General features: G+C 41.7%; 1 protein-coding gene across 2 annotated transcripts in view; it reads left to right on the top strand.

Moving 5' to 3' along the window:
• The window catches only part of LOC122831816 (low-density lipoprotein receptor class A domain-containing protein 4-like), a 216,197-nt gene that overhangs the window by 159,742 nt on the left and 42,707 nt on the right, over positions 1 to 13,748 (top strand). The window lies entirely within an intron of this gene.

Genomic DNA, 13,748 nt, shown 5'->3' with positions numbered 1-13,748 from the left:
AATCAGGCTTTTTAAAGATCAGTAATCAGAGATCGGTCAGACAACTACAACCAGCTCATCCCTAATCATAATCACGTGAATAAGCTTTTTCACTCGATGGGTCATTAAAAATTATGGCAGTGAGAATATTTATAGTTACATTGAGGTTTTTTTAAGAAGTTTTTGGCACTAGCAGCTTTTATTGAACAATAGAAAGACAGGAAATAGATTTGATAAAGAAGAAGAAGACGTGTAGTAAATGGCCTGAGACTGGGAATCAAACCCAGGACAACCTGGACCAACCTGGTCGTCATCTATGAGCCATCAGAGGAGATGTTGGCCTTTTGCTCAGTGGTGGAGGGACCAGCCCCATCTACTTGGGAGTGGCTACGTATGCAGGTCACCTTCAGAGATGCTCTGAGATGCTTCTGTCTGCATCATTTGAACATTGCTATTCCTTGTATGCAGTCGTAAAATCCAGAGTCTTGGTACTGATTCTGACCTCTGTAAAGTCCTACATTATTTATTCTTCCTTTCTTCTCTCATATTCTATCTGTTACATGCTACATTATTCTCATAAAGAGTCTGAAGTCAAAGTTACTCCCTAAAATATGCCTCCCATGAATTCCAGCTTTGTTGATGTCTTCTTTATTGCTTGGCTGTTGTTCCAGTGTGTGATGTGACTGCCTGATCATTCTCACGCAACTGACATCTAATTTCTCAATACGTTCGGTTCTTCTGAGTCAAATGCACATGTGAAACACGATCTCGATGCGTTTCGCTCTGCCCGCCATAGACAACCCACCTGCCTTAATGCACATATTAACAATCAGTGTCCATTTACAACAGTGACCATGTGCTCCACAAATATTCAGGAGAACGGTATCTATGCACATTCAGATTATTCCCTTTTGAGTGAAGGTCTTTTCACTCGTACAAGTTGTTGTTGCTCAAAATAAACTCCCCAAAACAGCCGATATCTGGTAAAGGAAGCATTTGTTTTGGTGGTGAAATGGTTCAAGGTGCTGGTTAATGTCGCTGTCACCCTGGGCAACGAAAACTTCAATTTTGTTGTTAGATTAGAAGCTATTTGTGTATGGAAGAGGGATATGTACGCATGCTAAACAAGTCTTTTTTTTCATTTCTTAAAAAATAAAAATTATAATCTTTTTTTTTCCTTTGATTTGGTAGATAATCCTGGATGGATGATGGATGATCTGGATCTGAATCAGTCAGACTTGACCCTCCAGTCAAGTCTGACTAGCGGGTCAATGTTAGCTTTAAACTAACAAGCTATTGTGCCAGTCTTTGAATTAGCTCTTCTGCTAGCTATTTATGTTAGGTATAGACTGTTGCTATGGCAAAGAAACACTTTACACTCGCTGACAACACAAGTAAAGCCCCTAGAAGGGTGGGATGAGGATATACTTGTTGGTATTTTAGTTTTTTAATTTAAAATTGGCACGTCTAGAATGGCAGCAATGGCAATATGTGGTGGCAACAAGAGTGAAGCAGGAGTTTAACAGAAGGCTGCAGTATGTTCTGTGTCTTATGAAGGTCACAAGACACAGGATTATAAATGTCTGGTAGGCCTTGTCATGTTACCCATTGATCACACCTTTATGCATCTCTACACCCTGCATGATGGGGAACAGCCTGTATGTGAAGTTCAGCATACAGAAAACAAAAAGCAATGCACCACACCTGCGTGACACACTCACTGCACGACTCCACTGGTGAAGAAAAAACATGTTAAAGCCTGTTTCCTGTTGAATAAACCACTGAAATCTGAGAACATAAAAGTTGTAAAATTTTGGCCAAAACTGACATTTTGGATGATGTTGTGCACACTATGGTGAAGAAACAGTAGATCTTCACATCAGTTCAAAATCATTTAATGCATTTTTAATCTGTTGTGTTGGACTTAAAGTCTATGGTGCTGGCAGATTTCATTTATCTGAGAGAAGGATGAATAAAGAAATGTACAGATTATCTATAAGACTTGAAAGATTCATAAATGAGAGAATTTCTAAGCAAGACAAGAGTCCCAAACACACAGCCGAGGCAACAAAAGTTTAACTATTAGTGTGGCTCTGTAAATCAAATTACTTGTATTCAGCTGAAAGTCCGTGGAAGGAAATGAATGTCAGAGTTCATACAAAGAACTTTCCAGAATAGAAGACAGTTTTTGTGGAAGAATGGATCAAAACGAGACCTCACTTACTAGTTCCTCCATATAATGGAAGTGTAGAAATTGCCATTGTCAATAGTGCATTTTTTCTAAAGCGCGTTCAAAACTTTCCGGCTTCATTTTAATTTTTTACACCAGATATCACTATTGTTTTAGTTTGGTTTCTTCTCTATGTGTGACGAGAGTTTGGGCTGTTGTCGACGTCTGCTGTCAGTTTTGCAAAATAAACCAATTTTGATACTAAAAAGCATCACATCCTAACTCCAAAACATCTACAAAAGAGAGCTTTTGTCGAAATGGGCGTGTTTCCATTAAGCAAAATTATTTTCGAAATGTCAAATTGCACAATCATATGGTCAATGATAGCACACCTACAGTGGTCTGGACTGTCTTTGCATTCTCTGTAAAGTATATAATGTGTTGTTGGGCACACATTGAAGTGTAAACCTTATGATCACTTCTCATAGAGCTTAGCACTTGCAGTAAATTGCTAGTAACAAAAATATATGTAGTTTTTTTTCACCATCCAAATCCATTGTTCATCTGGAGTTACCTTCCTAACTCCAGCTGGTGCTCAAACCACCACAATGATTCTTTATCTATGTCTCCTAAGTCTATAATTTATGAATAAACCTCCATATTGAATATTTACATCTAAGAGTTTTTTTTCCTGCTTTGAATAAGATGTTACAGTCTCATCAGGTTATGGCTAAGCATGGTGGCATCTGTCAGCATACCTCCCATATGGAGTCATGGATGAAATAAGCATCATTTTTGTTGCTAATTCCACCCTGTCAGACGATTTATCTGCCACTGCTGACTTGATGCAGCGTTAATGTTGTCGCCGAGCCTTGCTTTCGGTTTTAGCACCTCAGCAGTCAACGCTGCGGCTACAAGCTGTTGTGGGATGATCTGTTGACTCCCCATAGTCCTGCTTGCCACCACCGCAACAGAAAGCCAGGGAGTGGGGTGGGGGAGGGGGGGGCAGAGATGGGTGGGGGGGGAGTGGCACCTACTCTAGCAAACCAAGCTGTGAAGCAGAGACGTTCGCTGGTACAAGCTGTTTCCTTCTTTGTCCTGCTGTAGATCCGGAGGATGGCAGCGATGCAGACTGTGCTGGTGCAGGCAGGCACAGGTTGATGTTTATGAGCTACATGGCTAATGCGGGACCTAATAAAGCCATGTGGCGCGATACCAGTTATGAATAAACCAAACCAGTTCAGGCAGGAGTCCATTGGAAGCAGCTGTGTTAGTGTAGGCAGTGTTAGCACACGGGCCGTGCTAACCTACATGTCACGAAGTTCTGCTGGGGGTGGTAGCAGGTCTGGGGCGTTGCAACATGTTCCCACTACTATCCATCTGTTAGCTGTTGCTCTGAGTCCAGCATCTCTCACCTAATGTAATGTTTTCATTGTGTTCCTCAGTGTTGCAGGTTTAGTTAAACGTTCTCGAGTTTCTGTCTGTTCCACTCCTGCTGCCCTCAGAAGCTACGTTTCCATTGACCATATAATTGAGCAAGATGACATTTTCGAAAATAAATTTGCTCATTTGAAATACAATTTTTATGAAAATTTACATTTTTGATGAAAAGTTTTGCCACCTTGAAGAGATAGGTTTTATTTGGCCGCATCTGAATTAGTTTATTTTGACAAACTGCAATGGGAACACTATTTTCTCATCGCACAAATCACATGATCAACAACTGGATGTCGCCACTGGCACAGACCGTGAAGGAGAAGACGACAGGACGTTGGAGGATTGTAGCGCCGCATGTTTTTTAATGACTTATTCTGTGAACAAACTTATTCACCTGTGATTTTAATTGTATTTTTTATTTTATGAAAACATTGCAATTCGACAATTGGTTTATTTTGATATCAGCGGAATATTGGCAAAGGCTTGCTCACATTTGTATTAGAAAGACGATGCAAATGTTTCTATTGTGTTTTCAGTGCAAACCCTACAGTAGTTTACTGTAGTTTGCAGCATTCTCAGCATTCTCCTTGATTAATGAAACTGATCAAGGAGATCAATTGGTTACTGCCAGTGCATAACTCTTCAGTAAGAGTGGCCAGATCCAGTTCTTAAAGGGCCACTGGCCCCTGTTGGCCCCTGTCTGGAGCTCCCCGCATGGATATGAAATCTTTCCCAACATTTTTCTCAACTTTTTGCTGAAATTTTAAAATCTGGGGCTTGTTGGCTACTCCAAAACTACTAATAATAACTACTTTAGTTTTATGTTCATGGATTATTTAAGACCTCCCAAGCCTAACCTCCTGACTGATGTTGCTTCACTACATCCACATAATGTTCTTTCCTCATGATGCCATCTATTATGTGAAGTTGTACTCGTTGTTCCATGATGGAGCCAATCTCGTTCTACAAAGTTGGTATGGGGTTCTCAGGCTTGTAAGCATCCACCTTTTTCCTCCAAATGTAAAACGTTTGGTCACAGAAGATAGATATAATCCGTCTAAAGAGAGGATAAAAAGGGATTACATTGATTTAAAACAAATTCATTTTTATAATCATTGTTAAATTATTGCCTCACAAAAACTATAATTCACTTTTGGATAAAGTATCATTTTGAATAATTCACCTGCATAAAATGCAGCAGCTGAACACAGTTAATTATTATGTTTTTTTTTAACTGCCACTGAAGGATATTGGGTGCTGAAAAACAAAGTACAACATACTGCTTTCAAAATATGTGAGCTCGAGAGTGGATAATTATCCTTTTTTTAATTAGGAAAGTGCGACTCTGCAAAAGTAATAGCTGTTCACTGTGTGTTTAGAGTGAAGAAGGTTGACAGAAACTGCTAATAAGTACATGACTGATGATAAACATGAGGACAGACAATAAAGTTCAGTTTTGGTTTTGTGATTAAAAAGTTCAGTGTAAGTGAGTTAACCTGGTTGTTGGAAAAAAAAAACATGTAGCTAAGCACTAATTTATCGACATGCCTGGCAGTTTAATTCCTCTTCTTTTAGAGAACCTGGTTGCCTTCATGTGCCAAGGCATATATTCTCTACAAAAAATTATATCTCAAGATGGATTCCTGGTTTGCATCACTGACGTTATTAAAGGGGACAGTATTATGTATTTTCTAGGCACATAGTGCCATTTTATAGCACAATCTGATATTCCTGTTAATTTCAGTTCATATAAAAATGCTTTTTGTAACAAATATGACTTAAAATCCATTTTGACTTTGTAATCTAACACCTTGACATTGGGCCTTTGCCCCTTTAAAACCTTCTCCTCCTCCTTACAGAAACTTCACCTTCAGGAAGTCATCACAAAATGGCTCCTTTATTAACCCTTTAATAATGTATTTACCAGTTTTGCACTGAGAAGCAGCTTGTATAATAAGCTGATGAAACGTGCAGTTTCATCAGGTGTTTGCTAATTGCTGCTGGATAGTCTGAAGGAGCTAAGCGGGGTACTGTGGGGGAGGACTGCTCTGTGAGGCTGAAGCTCCGTATAATTTGAAGCTTTAGCCACTATGCCGGTACTTGGAAACTGCAGCTCAGAGGAGGAGTTTCATCTTGAAGGCGGGGCTAGGTCCCCCCAGGCATTTTGCACAGCTGAATGGTTGCCACTGGAGATCAAAGGATTTGTCAAACATGCATGAAAGAATCAGTGCAACACTCCATGTGTGTTTTTGATGAGTGGATAACATTTTAATACCACGCAAAGTTCAAAGAGGAAGATTTTGCATAATCCTCTCCCTTTTAAAGTTAGATCCAGTGTTAAAGTTGACCTTGCTTTAATAGTCACCTGTGTTTTATGACCTTTAATCATTTAGATTTATTGTGTATTGGGTGGGCCTAAATAAATGTGTTTGTACTGAGTGGTTGTTCATGAGGGATTTTGTTACTTTAAGGTTCACAGTTTTCAGAGTGGCTAGAACAGTAAAAGGCCAGCAACACACAGCACTCACGAGATGTAAGGAACAGGTGGACTCTGCTCCTGAAGGCCCCTGGGCAGCCATACAGAAGTCATCTGAGAAGCACAGGAGCATCAGTCCCAAGCTAAAGGGGCACAGAGTGAGACTTAAGGCAGTAAACCACCCCCACTTCCTGTCACACCCCGACCCAACCACTCTGAAAGCCCCCTGCAGCCAAGGCCACATGCCACCCAATGGGAACCCACCACTTCGGCCATGGCCTGAGAACCCACGCAAACATCAGCCCTTCTTGCCACAATAGTGGAACTAGTGGAACTGACAACTTGTTCATTACAAAGAAGTCCAGAACAAGCTTCCAGTCCATTTCCATGTACAATAAACATTTCCACACCAACTTCACTCAACTTTATGAACCTTGTGATTCTATGCAATGGTACGTACTCATATTGGAACAGGAAAGATGGCATCCTCAAACTTCACCTACACAGATATTTCAGTTTGCTGAAAGCATTAAGAGTTCCTTTCATTTTACACAAAGGGGCTGGTTATAACTCCCGATAAACCATCATAATCTTGTCTAAGTCAACGCTAATACTTGACACGGTGCAGACTGTCTACTACCATTCTACTGTGAGAGCAAATGTGAATACCAAGTGAACTGGATATTGTTGCAAAACCAGGAAGCAAAATGTAGTGAAGGACATTCTGTGTAAATAACCAAAATAAATGCAATGTCTAGAGCCAGTGGGAGAAATGGTTTATGGTCTTTCACCAAAGACATGAGCGAAATCCTACAACCGCTAAAATCTGATGCAACTCCACTTTTGTTTGTGAAGAAGGAAGTTGCGCTCAGTGTCTTCCTCAGAGGTTTTCATGTCATTTCCTGCAGTGCTTCTTGGTGCAGCACCACCATAGGCCAGGAGGAGAAACAGGATTTTCAAAGGGTTTGATTTGTTTGTCACAATGCAGTGTGAAAACAAAAATCTAACAAATGCTGCAATTTTGGGAAAACAGATGGTTGTACTAAGCGATGGCTCGAACAGTCAGGTGGGAAAACAGCCTTGGTGTAGTTATTAACCACTCCTCTCCCATGTATGGCTGTAGTAGAATAAATACATCCTATCTCATTAAGTTAAACTAGAATTTGATTAGTTCTGTATTGACCTCCTCACACTGCTTTTTAAACAGAACTGAAGTAGATGCTTTGAGCTTCAGATGCTTACTGGATTGAAGGCGCTCCTCTACCGAATACCCTGCCTGAGCAGCCAACCTGGGGACAAGAGAAACATGGATAATGGCTGCTCAGAATGCCTGCAGTGAGAATAACTGTCACATGGAGTAAAAGCAAACACTTGCATTGGGGTGGTAATGTTTCTGACAAACCTCACAAACACTGATGTTCAACAGAGCCTCTGCTTTGCAAGTAAGTCAGCTCTCTGCCCAATTGTGTAGTAATTCAAATTTGGGCATTTAAAAGACATCAAAGAACCACACAAACACACACAGGTGTGCGCGCACTCCTGAATCATTCCTGCTTTTCCGTTTATTACCGGTATGTGTTCAGCAATGTATGTCCTCCTAACAGCAGGAAGCTATAACCTGTCCCATCCGCACTCTATAATCATGGCTGTTTATGGCTGCATAAAAACACACATTAGCTCTCCTTTTTCTCTCTCTCTCTCACTCTAGCCTTCACTTTTACACACACACACATTTGCAGCCGCCGTCTCAGCGGCTGTGTGATTATTGGCGTCTGGTTGAGGCTCTTATCGGCATGGTGACGTAAGTGGCTTTTGGGAGCACACCTTCGTCCTCCATGGCTCTTACCTTCACTCCCCCCCTGGGTTGTCATTCTCCTCAGTGTTCCTCTGACCCTTTCCTCACGGCGGCTAGGCAGCGGAGGTGCAGCGTTGCATCGGCTCTCGTCGAGCCTCGCCGTGTGCCAGTTTAGGAGATTGGCATTAAAAGCCAGACATGAGCTCATCGCCCCAGCTGGGCAGACAGCCCATTACAATGCTCTGCAGGGCCCTACCGCAGGGGTGAAGAGAGCTCAATACCTGCTGATTATCTACTCTTCCTCACTGTTGCTGTTCTTTTCTCTTTGTTTTAATCAGCTGTGCCCTGCTTTTTCTCTCTTTCTTACGATTGTTTCCTTCCCTTCCGTACTTCTTTCCATCTCCCGTTGTCCTCTCTTTCTGTTTTACCTCCTTCTTTCCTTCCTTCTTGTATTCCCCCGTCTCCCTCATCCTCTCTGTTACTTTTTCTGCTCTGCTCTTGATTTATTCATTCACTAAGTCAGTCTCCTCAACCTGTGTTTGTCTGGCTATGTCTCAAATTCAGTCATTCTTCCATGCACTCTTGCATTTTTCTCTCCTCGGTCTTTCTCCAACCCCAACCGTCTCTGGCGCACACAGATACAAAACAACCTTTAGGTAAATGCTGTAGTGTCATTGCAGTGGTGCCTGCGGCAGCAAGGGAGGTGAGGTGGGGTGCTTTTTTTTTTTTTTTAAATGACAGGGGTGGAAGAGAGGTGTGTGTTTGTGTGCGGCAATAACAAATTAGGGAAGCCAGACAGCTGGTGCACCTGTGCGGACAGGATATGACACGGCGCTGCAGCCAGACAAGGGCAAGAAGCAGCAAATGTGATGTGGCGTGCCAGTTGTTTTTTATCGAGCGCAGCTCTCCACTCTGCTTTATGACTGTCTGAAGAGGCCTTTCTGTTCACCAGTACTTTGCTTAAGAAGGCAGGTTTCACTGGATGCTTAAAACAAACGCATCCTTTCATTGTCTGTTATTGCCAGCTTGTCAGCGGCTGAAATGCCTCGTGGTGAATTCATGAGTCCTGTTCTTGATCTAGTATAAAGACTGAGTCATCTCCCTGTTTTTGTTCTGACATTTGTAATGACATACTTAGTGCACATAGAAGTTACAAGGAAGTTAGAGCTATAGGTCTGCTGAAAATGTTACGTTACAGGCAAAATGGATCGTCCTCAAGCCTGACTGCCTCTGTAGTGCACGTCACATGATGACGGTTGTGACATCAGGTTCAGTGAGTTCTTCTGTGATTCAAAGGTATTTTGTTAGCTCTTTTGAATATTACAAACCAGCATTGTACATTTACTGTTGCATAACATTTTACCATGTCTGTAATCAGTCACTACCTGCTGCTTATTGACACTTTGCCTATATCTTGCAGGTAACAAATCCCAATTCTATTGGGATTTGTAAATTCAGCATCCATCAAAAGGCTTATTTTGCACAGAGTTACTTCCATCCACAGACATCTCAAGGTTGTAGTAGGCTCCAAGCATTTTTATGGCCTACATCCAACTCAGAAAGTGAAACTCATACATTACATAGACTCATTAGAAGCAGAGTCATATGTTTCAAGCCTTTTTTTCTCAGAAAATTTGAACATTACAGAAAATGTAATTAGATGCATATGTGTTACGTTATAGTCATGTTACATATGCAGTGATGGAATTGAAGAGAGAGTTGAATTTACGTGTTTGAATGCAAAGTTCAGTATAAGGGAACAGTGTGACAAAGAAGGTACAATAGGAACAGTGATAAGCATGGATTTTTTAAAGTTCTTTGTATCATGACTGAGTCTAAGCACCTCTGTGAACAGCACAATCCTCACCAGAACAGTGAGGTGCTCTCCCAATGATGAACCGGAGGGAATTTTTGTGAAGCATGCAAAAGCAGCTCAAAGCAAAATCTAGAGGCAACAAGGAGGCACACTGAAAGTAGCTGGAGAGCTGGCTCTAGCAGAACAGTAAAATTTAGTGTACCCAACCACACTAGGCCAATGTGGTTGGGTACTTGAACTCAGTCTTGAATAAGCTAAGTTCAGGTACAACCTCAGCATCCTTCTGCCCCTAGCCAATCAGACCTCCCATTTTTTCTCCTTTACCAAAAACTTTCCTGTTGCACCTCAAATGGTTTGTCTTTCACCGCAGTCATGGGTCATGATGCTCCCTCACAGTTGTCTTCAACCAATTCAGGAGATGCTGGCCCTGTTTCCATACCCCTGTAGAGCCAAACCTTGGAGTTTTCATATCATCTGACAGTCCTGCTTGTCTTCATTGAACTGGAGTTGAAGATGCCATCATGTACCTGCTTCAACAAACCCCTGCCATCTGGACAAAGAAATTATGATTTGATAAATTAAAAAAACAAGCTATCTGATCCAACGTTTCCCTATATAACAAAGGAACTCCCCCCTAAAACCAAATAACTGGTTGAATAAACCTTGGTGGCAACAACTAAGTGCTAGTAAGAACTGGTAGAGGGTATTTTACATCATTGTGGAGAAATTTTGGTCAACTCTTCTTTGCAGTTGTAACTCAGCCACATTGAGGGGTGTTTGGGCATGAGTGACCTGTTTAAATAAGGTTATGTCAAAGTAACTCAATTGAGCAGAAGACTCATATTTCACTAGGCCAATCCAAAATTTCCTTTGTTTTAATTATACATTTAGAGGTTTGCTTCAATTCTTCTTCATAACCCAAATGTGCCCGAGTGGAAGGTTGGACGTTCTCCTTAAATACTTAAGGATCAATCAGTTGCAACAAGTTGATCAAGTCTACAAGAGGAAAAACATTAAATGTAAAACATTTAGTGAGGTATTAAAGAAAACATGGAAGAAATCTATAAATTAATAAATGTTTTTTCACACTACTGAGACCCTGTGACTTCCCTAACTACGCCATCCTGGAAGTCTAGAACAGTATTTGATAACTAGCCATCATTTTAAAAATATTTTCATATCTCTATGAACAAGTCTGTGTTCTGTTTTCTGCATATCTATGGTGTGTTTATAACTCAAAGCTGAGCCAGGAGACAGTTCAGAAAGAAAAGGGAGCAACCTGTCCTAAATGGGAGGTGAACTAAAGCAGTCAGTGAAACAGTTTCACTCCATGGTCAGGATTGTGCATTTAACAGACCTTTTTAAACATCAGCCACAAGATGGCGCTATGAAGTGGTGTCCTGCTTAACAGTTACAGGTTTACATGGTTAAACTGCTCTGGAAAAGGGGGAAGAATCGAATTTTATAATTGTGTTGCTTTCTTTTATTTTCCCCACATGGACCTCAAATCATTTTTTTCTGCATTCTCTGTCTCTTCTCTAACATCAGAAATAAACCTTCCAGCATTCAGTTGTAGGATACATTTATACATGACAGGCCTCCAGTGACTTCAAATACAGTCTCAACTTCCTTACTATCAATAGCTGCACCAGCATGCACATCTCATGATGATGCTGTTTTTCCTCACTGCCTGTTTGTAATTCTGTAAAAAAAAAAAAGATTTGCAGGTTGCGTTGCATGAGCAGCTTTGATCTGAATGAATCTGAAACAAGAGCGTTAAGGCTCGAAGTGAACTTCTGAGTAGGCATCAGTAGAAAGGAAACCCCACTCACTACTCCTAAAATAGACGCAGGCACACGTGCCGAGCATGATAGACCCATCAACCTAAAGTTAGCGTTCCTCAAATACATGATGAGACAGACACTTCCCAGGAGACGCACAGAGAGGCTCTGTGTGTGTGTGTGTGTGTGTGCGCGTGTGCGTGTGTGTGTGCGTGTGCAGACTGTAGGCAGGGGGGGATGGGTGGGGATCTGGTAGACTGGAGTGCATTTGGTATTCAGCCGTGCCTAGTATTTATCTGTCTGCTGGCTGTCTAGTCTGGTCTGGCCTGTTAGTGGTGTCACCCTACGTGCTCCCTGGGGGACTGACTTGACGCTCCAGACAGACTGTGCATGTTTGTGCAGCCGCGTGTGTGTCGATGCAAGTGTTTGTGAGGGAATGGAGGTGAGTTGTGAGGGAGAATCGATGGCTGTCTGAATGTGTCTGCGGATGAGAGCTTGTCTAGGATTTGCGTGACCTCAGCCTAAAGACGTGGAAAAAAAACCAAAAAAAAAACCAAGTGCATGGATTTGGCATTTGCTTCTTCAGTGGACAAAGTGGCAGCATGTCAGGTTGTCGTTTCACTGAAATGTTGACAGGTGCCAGGCGTCTGAATAGTGTGCCACTGTTCCCTGTGCCTTTCTTCCCTTTACCAAAGGTGTTGCACTCATTGAGGAATGTGGAATTCACTGGGAGCTACAGTCAAGGAGCATTTCTTTTCCATGATTGGATATGGAACTTGGCAAAGTGTTGCAGCACTTAATGCTGAACATCTGTTGGAGGTGTTGACTTTTTCTTCTCATTTCCCCTTCACAAAGTTCCATTTCCTTTTTCTCTTGCCTTTGGTTACTGCTCCTTCTCTGAGCGGCTTTTCCCCATTTCCTAAAATCTGAGCACAATGTGTATGAAATAATGTTCTCCTTCTAGTTAGATAGACACAATTTATGTTTAGCAGTCTTCAAATCATACCAGAAATTCTTAATTGAAATAATCTGGTCTGGTCTTGAAACTAGGACATTCCGGGACATATACTGGTTCCCCCTTAAACTGCAGTATTGTCTTTTGTTGTATTCTTATGGTCATTGTTCTACTGAAGCATGAAGCCGGATCCCAGTCTAAAATGTCTGGGAGACTCCAACAGGTCTCATTCAAGAATTTATTTATAATTTGCACCGGTCATCTTTCTCCATCTCTACCTATGAAGAACATGACCTCAGGATGATGTTCCACCGCCATGTTTCAATGTTTGGATCATGTTGTTAATCGTTCTTCATTTAAAAGAAGATGAAAACGGTGATATTCTAATGACTAATTACTGAGCGAAATGCAATCTAAAACCAATTTTAATCTCAGCAGGTTTTGCATGTTCGCGATAGGAAGTCGTCGATGGAGTTACCGTAAGTAAAAATACATAAACTACCAGACGAGTAGATAAAATGATTTATTTTTAGTGCAGGAAGACATAATTTCAAATGCATAACAGCCATGTTTGATTTTAAGGTTAATGTTGGTGAGAATATTATGTCATTCCATTGGATGATCTCTTTGACAGCTCTTCATGTTTTCTCCGGATCGTAGTTTGGGTAGCCTTTGGTCCAGAGCCTTTCTGCAGATATGACTGACCTAATTTTATTTTTTTTTCAGACTGCAAATTCCAGATTGATGATTGAGTTTAAATGTCTTCGGTTCAGAGTTGTGCTTTTTTTGGTTACAGCAAGGAATGTGTTTTGGTGAGGATTCTTCCCTCTCAGCTGCACATGTGCCACTGAACCGCAAGACCAGCATTGGTGGGGGCCGCTGGGGGTCACCTCAAGGTTAGATCCCTAAAAGAAGCGTCTCCATTGGCTGTGGCCTGCCGTAACAAGGGATTGAAACTTGAAACGCTCTCCCCACCCTCCCTAAATAACACACCAGACCAACTAGTTCTCCTTCCCCCTCCTCATCTCCCCTGTTCTGCTCTCCCACAGCCATTGTCAGTTGTGACCCGGCCGTCTGGCGGTTTTCTGTGTCAGGTCAACCTTCCCACAACCCCAAGCACTGACACATACTCACACCAATACAAATACTTACACTATTGAAAAAAAAAGGCTAAGGCACACAAACATGCCCCTTCACCCAGACATACTCAGGAGGACTAGCGTTACCCTGGTGGTGCTTTCATGCTACGCATTCCTGCGTAGTGTAGTGATGAATGTCAGCACCACACATTGGGGTGCTTTTCATATTGGGTTGTAAGTGCATGAACAGGGCCATGCAG

This window comes from Gambusia affinis, linkage group LG05 (genome assembly GCF_019740435.1).
Source record: "Gambusia affinis linkage group LG05, SWU_Gaff_1.0, whole genome shotgun sequence".
Taxonomy (NCBI): domain Eukaryota; kingdom Metazoa; phylum Chordata; class Actinopteri; order Cyprinodontiformes; family Poeciliidae; genus Gambusia; species Gambusia affinis.
Note: the sequence above shows the minus strand (reverse complement) of the source record. Positions and strands in the feature narration are given on the sequence as shown.